Source organism: Phalacrocorax carbo, chromosome 7 (genome assembly GCF_963921805.1).
Source record: "Phalacrocorax carbo chromosome 7, bPhaCar2.1, whole genome shotgun sequence".
Lineage (NCBI taxonomy): Eukaryota > Metazoa > Chordata > Aves > Suliformes > Phalacrocoracidae > Phalacrocorax > Phalacrocorax carbo.
Genome location: NC_087519.1, coordinates 53,578,197 through 53,586,029, shown reverse-complemented (window position 1 = coordinate 53,586,029; position 7,833 = coordinate 53,578,197).

Below are 7,833 nucleotides of genomic sequence, written 5' to 3'. Positions count from 1 at the left end.
CACGGGAGACAGTCCTCCATGAACTGCTCCAGCGTGGGTCCACGGGCCGCGGGGGGGTATCTGCCCCACCGCTAACGTCCACGGGCCGCGGGGGGGGTATCTGCCCCACCGCTAACGTCCACGGGCCGCGGGGGGGGTATCTGCCCCACCGCTAACGTCCACGGGCCGCGGGGGGGGTATCTGCCCCACCGCTAACCCCCACGGGCCGCGGGGGGGGTATCTGCCCCACCGCTAACCCCCACGGGCCGCGGGGGGGTATCTGCCCCACCGCTAACCCCCACGGGCCGCGGGGGGGGATATCTGCCCCACCGCTAACCCCCACGGGCCGCGGGGGGGTATCTGCCCCACCGCTAACCCCCACGGGCCGCGGGGGAGTATCTGCCCCACCGCTAACCCCCACGGGCCGCGGGGGGGTATCTGCCTCACCATGGACTTCACCACGGGCTGCGGGGGAATCTCTGGGTCCTCCCTGCCTTCTTCCCTAACCTTGGTGTCTGCAGGGCTGTTTCTCTCTCATATTCTCACTCCTCTCTCCAGCTGAAGTTGCTGTTGCACAGGTTTTTTGTTTTACCCCCTTCCTAACTATGTTACCCCAGAGGCACTACCCCTGTCGCTGATGGGCACGGCCCTGGCCAGCGCTGGGTTCCTCTTCGAGCCACTGGCTCTGGCTCTGTGGGACATGGGGGAAGGTTTTGTCAGCTGCTCACAGCCACCCCTGTAGCCCTGCCACTACCAAAACCTTGCCACGCAAACCCAATACAAGTGGGAAAAGGATAGGCAGGACTTTTGGGAAAGGAAGGCTCTCCATCAGCCTCCTTTAACTTGATCCTCACCACCCTCACAGGTGTCACACCAGTGTCCTTCTCTGAAGGACATGAGACATGTCTGCCTCTTCCATCTGATGTATGATACCTTGGCCGTGACCCTCCCCTGGGTATCACAGCCTCGTAGCTAACTTTGCATGATGCTCTGCCACGGAAATACAGCTTAATCTGAGTGTCAGCTGGTGCCCATCCCTGAGCTGGGCTGCTCGGGGGTCGCGGGCTATCTCTGGAGGGAGCAGCTTTGTGCCCTGGAGAAGGAGCCAAACAGCTCTGCTGGCGGAGCAGCATTCGGCACCGGTGCAATAAGGCATTGAGGGCACACACGGAACGACGAGTGTTAAAAAAGACTTTGAAGAACGACTCGTTAAGTAAATATCATTCGTCTGGGGCAGGGCCAGGGTGCTATGGATATATCGCTGTATGGTTAGAGCCTGTATCATAATGCGTATATACAAGCGGCGCTGCATGGAGGCTATTCAGGCAGCTCTATTTCTGGCATTTTATAACTTTTGAGTGCTTGCTTTTACAGCCTGAATAATGTTCTTTTAAGTGTAGAGTTTGGTTTTGGTTTTTTTAAAGGATGTAATTATAATCTTGTTCTACATAATTTAACAGGATTGGGGCAGGAGATTTTTATCCAAGGCTGGAAGTAATTGGCAGGCTAGCTTGTTAAATAGCTGAGGCGACCCAAGGGAAGGACAGAGGTGCGTATTTCCAGTCACATAACGGGGAAGAGGACGAGCCTGCCCGCGGGTGTGCATGCACAGCCTCTGCAGTGGGCGGGATGGCTTGTGACCTTAGCATTGCCCTGCTCTAGGCAGCTCCTGCAAACTGCTGCATGGGAGGGATAAAGGTCGCCACCGAGATCCCTGCACTGCAGACACGGAAGGCATGAAGCAGCTGTCTGGGGCTTGCTCGGTGCTGCGTACCCGATGGCATGCCCAGGGCAGGCTGCCACCTCCTGTCCCGCTCTTGGCGGGAGGTGCGAGAGCTTTGGGGGTTATCTCGGGCATGGGGCAGCAGGGTTTGGGGGCCGGGATGTGGTGCAGCCCAGCAGAAGGGCTAGTGGCCAATGACTGCATGGGAGGGCCCTGGATGCTCCTTCCTTGTGCTCCTCTTTGGGGACCCTGGAGTCATCTGTGGTGGTGGGTCCATAGCAAGCTGCTGGTGGTTGTGGCCAGCACCGAAGTCAAAGGGCTGGTGACACCAAGGCCACCTTGCCAAAGCGGCTTAATTTGGGTAGGATCCAGTTTACGAGGTTCTGATGATGGGAGATGGATGGCGTTTTGACTTTGCTTCTCCTGCTTTCCTGCATGTGTGGACCAGCGTGACCAAGTCGTCACCTGGAGAAAGGCCAGAAGGAGCGGGAGGGGACTCTGAAAGGGTATGAGGGAACAACAAATTTCCTAGATCATTAATTTGCTATTTGCAGACAGAATGTTATTGGCTCAAGATGAAGGACTGCCAGAGACGGCAGCAGAAACCTGGGACTGCAGATGTTTTTCCTCCTTAAGGTGACTGCTTGGCAGCACAGAGCTAATGTCAGGACACCAGAAAACCGGGAGCAGGGAGTGCCTCCAGGTTCCTGCGCACAGACCTGCAGGGGTTCCAGAGCAGGCACCGCTCGCTGTCGGGGCAGGGACACTCGAAGCTGCCCAGGCTCCCCTGTGCCCCTCTGAGACGTAGGCTGCACTCCCTTGCTCCTGGCTCCTCGCTCAGGATCAACCTCCTGGTTGGAGGTATCATGTAAGGCCCTGGTTTTGACAGGAGAGGATCTCAATTCCCTTTAATGCCAGTTCTAATTTTGATGCTCCTTAGCATGGGGAAAGCCTCCTAGATAGCTTTGCCTGGTGTCCTCCATAGGATGCTTTGAGTTGAGTGAAGATGTAGTGTGGTGGAGCAGAAGATTAATCTTTTTAAATGAGATTGATCAAATTCTCCACTTACAGCCAACTCCATCACAGCTTCTGACTCGGCTCCCGTTCGTTCGACAAGGCCTGTACTCGGGGCACTTGCCTGCCAGGTGCTGGGGTGTCCTTCCCCGATGCCACGGGGTGCTGCTGTCCCCAGAGCCCGGCCCAGCGTTTTTCTGCCCTCCACGTGGGTTTCTCAGCATTTGCAGTCCCTCCTCACCCACTGCCCAGCTGGTGGGACCCAGGTCTGCCGGTTAGTCATGGTGCCTCTGGTGATCACCGTGGGGAGGTACCATGAGGGGTCCTGAGCAGCTGAATATTCAGCCACAAAGGAGCTGAAAATCTCAGTGCTCAGTAATGCAGCGCGTCTCGAAGGCGGCTGATCCGTGTGTCCGCTCTGTGCTGCAGAGGAGAAGGTCTGTCTTCAACTTCTTGTCTCTGATAAACAGAGGAGTGAAAAAATCACCGGTGACTTTGGGGAATGTGGACCCTCTGGGTCAGTAGTGTCGCGCTGGAGATGTTTCCATTGCGATGTTCGGCAACGTTTTTTTTTTAGGTTTGCCTGACACGAACCCCTTTGACATGAAGGTGGCTGGGAAGTTAACGATGCTGTCCCAGCCCAGGTGCGAGCGAATGCAGGCAGTGAGCGCCCACAGAGAGCGCAAGTGGGGACAGCCTCACTGCTGGAGGAAGTACTTGCTTTCCACGTTCATTCACTCATTGGGCTGCTCTTGAATCCTGATTTATTTGAAATCAGCGGAGGTTTGGCTGCTGATCTCAGTGGACCAGGGTCAGATGTCCAGACTGGATATTCTCTTTCTTTGGAAATATTTCTTTGGTTCTTTTTGGGTTTGCTACCGAATATGCAAAACTTCTAGCATCTGGCTCAGTGGGACTAATAAGCAGCTACTCCTTGGGAAGCAGAGATTTGTGAAGGGCCACACGTTGCACCCATGAAATGAAACCCTGGGTGTTATTTCCAAACAGGGCATGCCACCTGCACGAGAGTTTTGTGGCCTCGGACTTGCCTTAGGGCCACCCTTCAGGGCCAGCTCTGTCGGCAGGAGAGGCGGCGGTCGCTGGACCGAGGGTTGTGTGTCTGGTGCGTCCCGGCTACTGCAACCCCCGGTGCTGCCCGTGCAGAGCGAGGCCCCCCATCAACTCACGCCCTGGGAAACCCCCGCGTGGAAGGAGATGATCCTTGTTTCTCCTGAGCATACCAGAATGTCTCATTTATTCATGTTTGCTAGTTGTCGCTTTCCCTACCTGCTTTCCCCCTCTTTCCTGGGGGCGGTTTAACAGAAGCACTTCCCATGGCAGTTTACGTGCTACAGGCTAGCACGCTCTGGGACAGATTGCCTGGCCCGTGTTTGCTGTTGGGTGGGAGAGAATGTCTAATACTTGGAGGCTGAGTCCCATCACCTCCCCTGTGCAGGGGTGGGAGCTAGCACGTGCCAGGGAGGGAAGAGAGCGGCTGGTGGTGGGAAATATGCTGCCGCTGGTACTAACTTGCTTTCCCACCCATCTTTAAGCATATGGTAAAGTGGTGCAGAGGAAGAGGCAACTAATTACACCAGGACTCCCTCTGTGTTGGGTTTTGCAGCCTTCTGCAGTTTAGGCAAGCTCCCGTTGTATTGTTCAGCTGTCTTGCTGTATTAATGGCCTTGAACTCTTGCTTGTGAGGGGAGTGATTGAGGTGTTGCTGCTTAGTCATCACACTTTGCTTCCTACTTAATCTGTGATGAATATAACAGAGCTTATGTGCACGGTGATTAAAACCGTAAGTGCCTTCCATGTGGAAGGGTTTCAAAGCACTCTTCCTTCTTGCCTACTTGATTTTGGGGTCTGGAGCTGCCCAGCAGCCTCTGATACAGGAGATCCTTTGCTTCTGACCTGGAGTTAAGTGTGCGGGTGGCTGGGGTATTAAAAAGTGCTTTTATAATTAAATACAGAATAATAATTGTGGTTATGCAAAAGAATAGCCCGGTTGGAGACTTTAAGGAGAGACATGATGATGAAACCGCCCACCTTCCTCATGTACATTATCACATGATGTATTGCAAAGTCTACCCTAGGAGACGCTTTCTTGGACATTTTACCCTGAGTTGTGTGGGAAGGATGTTTTCAGTTCCACAACATTTTAGTTGTTTTTTTTCTATCCTGCATACGGGATGAGAAATGGAAGTTTTCAAAATTTTCTGCAAACTGAAAAATCTGAAAAAAAAAGAAAAAGTTGGGTCAATATAAAGAACTTGTGGGATAGTGGCAGATCGCTCCATTTCAGGTTCAAATTTTATCTGTGTATTTTCTTCCAAACCAAATGAGTTTAACTTTTGGAACAAAATGGTGTATTAGGAAATGTTGTATTTAAAAATGAAGCTAGCGCGGTGTGAACTGAGTGGCACAAAGAGTGTTTCAGCAGTTTCCTAACGTTTTTCCCTGTAATGCATTAGAAATGGAGGACACTCCTGGAAAAAAATAGTCATCGCTTTATTTTTTTTTGCGACCTATAGCAGGGGCCGATCCTGCTGTGCTGCGCCAGAGGGGGTGCACATATCTGCTCCCCTGAATCTGACCTGCCTGACTCCTTCTGGAGACGCTTCTACTTCTCACCTGTTTTTCTTGAACTTCCGAAGTAAACAAACCTTTTCTGTGTTTTGGGCGAGAAAGTCGATTCCCCATCTCTGCTCATCTTTTTTATGAGTCATTTGATGCTCTTCTGCCTGGAAATGGCCACGCTTCAGTATTTCGGGATATATTGAGTTTGCAGAGCATTTGAGAATGAGCATCTCTTACCCTCTATATTACAGTAAAATCAGTAGGCAATGAAATACGTAAGTTGTCACCTGAATAAATGTAGTTCAGTTAAAAATATATACTCACTTACCAGCTCCCTGTATGAAAATGGAGAACTATAAAAAGTAGACAGGCTTGTATGGACGGTTCTGCTAATGTTAATGCATTTTTCAGTGTTTGGAGAAATTTGATTCATTTAAAAAAGCCTGGTGTGAATTCACCTGGCAGCATTTCCCTTTTTTTTTTTTTTTAGATCACTTCAGAAGGGCAAAGAAGTCCTTTGTGTGAAATGGGGTTTGGTTTACATTCAGTAATCACAGGTCGGGGCCAAAAAAGGGCTTGTCAGGGGAGCGGCGCGTGGATGGAGGCATCCACCCCTCCTGCTTCGCTGTGATTTCTCAAAACGTAAGGGAGGACGCAGGCAGGGAGAGCCAGCTCCCAACGGGCCAAGCGCTGTGCCGGCCCTGGGCTCTGCCCGCGGGGCCCTCCCTATCGCGCAACCGCTCGGACACCCGAATCGCGTGGCCCGGCCGCTCCGCTTCGTGTGACAAGTATTAAGCTGGTTTGGTTTAAGATGCCCAGAGGACGTGCCCACGAGCTGCTCCCTGGAGCAGCAGCAGCTTCTGCGGGGGCACCCGCACCCGGGCGGGGAGCTGGTGTCCGGGGGCCGCTGCCCCACACAGGTCGTGACAGTGGATAAATGCTCCGCTCCCCCTGATTTCGTACCCGTTATGCTCTTCGAGGTAGGTGCCGTGCTCTGCTTTACTCACGGCGACGGTCAGCGCTGCTGTCTGAGGCGACCGCCCCAGCCTGGCCGGAGCTCGGTGGTTACGCCTGTGTGACCGATCCTGCGCTTGGCTGATGGCTCAGAAAAACGGAAGAAAGGAAACGTGTTGCTGGTCATCCCCCCCCCAAAAAATAAAATGTTCAAAATGTTCGGTGAACTGAGCCGTTTCTGATAGTTTTGTTTCACATCAGAGGAGCTATAACATTTATTTTTCAAGCTTTCCTAATTAAAAAAAAACCTACCCCCGCCCCTGGGCTTCAAAAGGCAACATTGATTCAAGCTAAACAATTGAAACATGTTGTTTTGAAAACACTGAAACAAAATGATATATATTTACCCCAGCTTTTCACTTTTCTGCCCAACAAAAAACAATTTGGCAAGGTTTGTGCCCAGCTGTGAGGTGTTGGGGAACGCCACAAACCGTGGGTTGTTCCTCCTGCAAAATCAAGGGCTGGGAAGTGACGAGGGTTCAGTGGAGCTGAAAAGTGAGGTTTTTTCCCCAAACCTTTGATAGATGGTGGCTATTGGAGAGCTGATGCTACTGTGCTTAGACATCGGGTCTATGAAAAATTTGTATTGCTGCCAAGGTACTGGTTCAGTCCACCTGAACGGCTGCCGCTGTGTTAATAAGGGCATGACTGTGTGAGAAGGGAAGTCAGCTGGCCAGTTTTCATGGTGGTATTACCTTGAAATTGCCGTTCCCTTTAGAAGTTACACTAGTACGGTTGTATCGTTGTCAGGTCAGAGCTTTCATAGTCAGACAAGGGCAGGAGTCTGCTCGGACCAGGCTTGCCCCAGACAGTACTTTCTCAGCAGCTGCTTCCACGGAACTCCTCTGTGGCTGGTGACGAGGGTGGAGATGCGGATGCGAAGCCGGCACCGTCCCCAGCCTTGCCTTGGGACCTTCATTCCCTTTTTGCCCCTTGGCTTTGAAATTACTGCATGTGCCTTCTCGAGGTGTGCCGGCTCCCGTGGTTCCCCAGCCCCGACTCCTTTCTGCGTCCACCTCAGGCTCACACTGGCGCCGGGTACACGAGCACCCTGGGAACCTTTTGTGAGGTGAAGTGACATCTCAGAAAAGCTAAACCAAAATAAGCCCTCCCTTGTCCTAGCTGGTGACATTTAGTAAGCCTGCTGCAAGGTGCTGAGTTTGAGAGCATTACAGCAGGGATGTTCACACTTCAGCTTCAGATTTAGCCGTTCCGGAACAGAAATAAGATCTGACGTGATCTAATTAAGAAAATAACTATTAAAAGGCCATGTGAATTTGGCACCTGGAAAACTTACGCATGCTTTAAATCCCACAAGGGTGCCTCTCACGGGCTTACGATGCCTTGGAACGCTGCGCCGCCGTTTCCATACCGCACTTTTGCATTCAGGGGTTTTGCAGGACTGGTTGTTACCTGCCGTCCCGAACGCCCAGCTGGGACGTCAAGAGGTGAAATATTTGTGCTGGGAAGAATCAAGACCAGTCTCAGACACGCGGTGGATTTGCCTGAGCGCTGAATTTCGC